The following is a 2,233-nucleotide window of genomic DNA, read 5'->3' as shown; positions in this document are numbered from 1 at the left end:
ATATGATGGGCGGGGGGGGGGGGGTCCTTGGGTCTCCAGTTTGCCTAGTCAGGGGTCCCTGGACAGACTTAAGTCACAGAACCAGAAGTCTGTTTTCATTTCATACACCGTATAGTTCCGGACTGTGTTGTTGAATTGATGCACTCCCAGAGGCTCTCTGTCTATGAGTCTGCATTGCATTAAAAAAAAATGTTTTACATTTATTTCACCTTTTATTTCACCAGGTAGGCTAGTTGAGAACACCTTTATTTCACCAGGTAGGCTAGTTGAGAACACCTTTATTTAACCAGGTAGGCTAGTTGAGAACACCTTTATTTAACCAGGTAGGCTAGTTGAGAACACCTTTATTTAACCAGGTAGGCTAGTTGAGAACACCTTTAGTTAACCAGGTAGGCTAGTTGAGAACACCTTTATTTCACCAGGTAGGCTAGTTGAGAACACCTTTATTTAACTAGGTAGGTCAGTTGAGAACACCTTTATTTCACCAGGTAGGCTAGTTGAGAACACCTTTATTTCACCAGGTAGGCTAGTTGAGAACACCTTTATTTAACCAGGTAGGCTAGTTGAGAACACCTTTATTTAACCAGGTAGGCTAGTTGAGAACACCTTTATTTAACCAGGTAGGCTAGTTGAGAACACCTTTATTTAACCAGGTAGGCTAGTTGAGAACACCTTTATTTAACCAGGTAGGCTAGTTGAGAACACCTTTATTTAACCAGGTAGGGTAGTTGAGAACACCTTTATTTAACCAGGTAGGCTAGTTGAGAACACCTTTATTTAACCAGGTAGGCTAGTTGAGAACACCTTTATTTAACCAGGTAGGCTAGTTGAGAACACCTTTATTTAACCAGGTAGGCTAGTTGAGAACACCTTTATTTAACCAGGTAGGCTAGTTGAGAACACCTTTATTTAACCAGGTAGGGTAGTTGAGAACACCTTTATTTAACCAGGTAGGGTAGTTGAGAACACCTTTATTTAACCAGGTAGGCTAGTTGAGAACACCTTTATTTAAACAGGTAGGCTAGTTGAGAACACCTTTATTTAACCAGGTAGGTCAGTTGAGAACACCTTTATTTCACCAGGTAGGCTAGTTGAGAACACCTTTATTTCACCAGGTAGGCTAGTTGAGAACACCTTTATTTAACCAGGTAGGCTAGTTGAGAACACCTTTATTTAACCAGGTAGGCCAGTTGAGAACACCTTTATTTAACCAGGTAGGCTAGTTGAGAACACCTTTATTTAACCAGGTAGGCCAGTTGAGAACACCTTTATTTAACCAGGTAGGCTAGTTGAGAACACCTTTATTTAACCAGGTAGGGTAGTTGAGAACACCTTTATTTCACCAGGTAGGCCAGTTGAGAACACCTTTATTTCACCAGGTAGGCTAGTTGAGAACACCTTTAGTTAACCAGGTAGGCTAGTTGAGAACACTTTTATTTAACCAGGTAGGCTAGTTGAGAACACTTTTATTTAACCAGGTAGGCTAGTTGAGAACACCTTTATTTAACCAGGTAGGCCAGTTGAGAACACCTTTATTTCACCAGGTAGGCTAGTTGAGAACACCTTTATTTAACCAGGTAGGCTAGTTGAGAACACTTTTATTTAACCAGGTAGGCTAGTTGAGAACACCTTTATTTAACCAGGTAGGCCAGTTGAGAACACCTTTATTTAACCAGGTAGGCTAGTTGAGAACACCTTTAGTTAACCAGGTAGGCTAGTTGAGAACACTTTTATTTAACCAGGTAGGCTAGTTGAGAACACTTTTATTTAACCAGGTAGGCTAGTTGAGAACACCTTTATTTCACCAGGTAGGCTAGTTGAGAACACCTTTATTTAACCAGGTAGGCCAGTTGAGAACACCTTTATTTCACCAGGTAGGCTAGTTGAGAACACCTTTATTTAACCAGGTAGGCCAGTTGAGAACACCTTTATTTAACCAGGTAGGCCAGTTGAGAACACCTTTATTTCACCAGGTAGGCTAGTTGAGAACACCTTTATTTAACCAGGTTGGCCAGTTGAGAACACCTTTATTTCACCAGGTAGGCTAGTTGAGAACACCTTTATTTAACCAGGTAGGCTAGTTGAGAACACCTTTATTTAACCAGGTAGGCCAGTTGAGAACACCTTTATTTCACCAGGTAGGCTAGTTGAGAACACCTTTATTTAACCAGGTAGGCCAGTTGAGAACACCTTTATTTCACCAGGTAGGCTAGTTGAGAACACCTTTATTTAA

At 40.9% G+C, this 2,233-nt stretch overlaps 1 long non-coding RNA gene across 1 annotated transcript; it reads right to left on the bottom strand.

The window, feature by feature from the left end:
• Positions 1-226: 226 nt before the first annotated feature.
• Positions 227-1,407, bottom strand: LOC127924529 (uncharacterized). Its single transcript, XR_008118092.1, has 3 exons — positions 1,069-1,407; positions 475-540; positions 227-441 (listed from the first exon to the last, which is right to left on the bottom strand). It is a non-coding gene; the product is annotated as an uncharacterized LOC127924529 (long non-coding RNA).
• Positions 1,408-2,233: the final 826 nt, after the last annotated feature.

Source organism: Oncorhynchus keta, unplaced genomic scaffold, assembly GCF_023373465.1.
Source record: "Oncorhynchus keta strain PuntledgeMale-10-30-2019 unplaced genomic scaffold, Oket_V2 Un_contig_4232_pilon_pilon, whole genome shotgun sequence".
Taxonomy (NCBI): Eukaryota; Metazoa; Chordata; class Actinopteri; order Salmoniformes; family Salmonidae; genus Oncorhynchus; species Oncorhynchus keta.
Note: the sequence above shows the minus strand (reverse complement) of the source record. Positions and strands in the feature narration are given on the sequence as shown.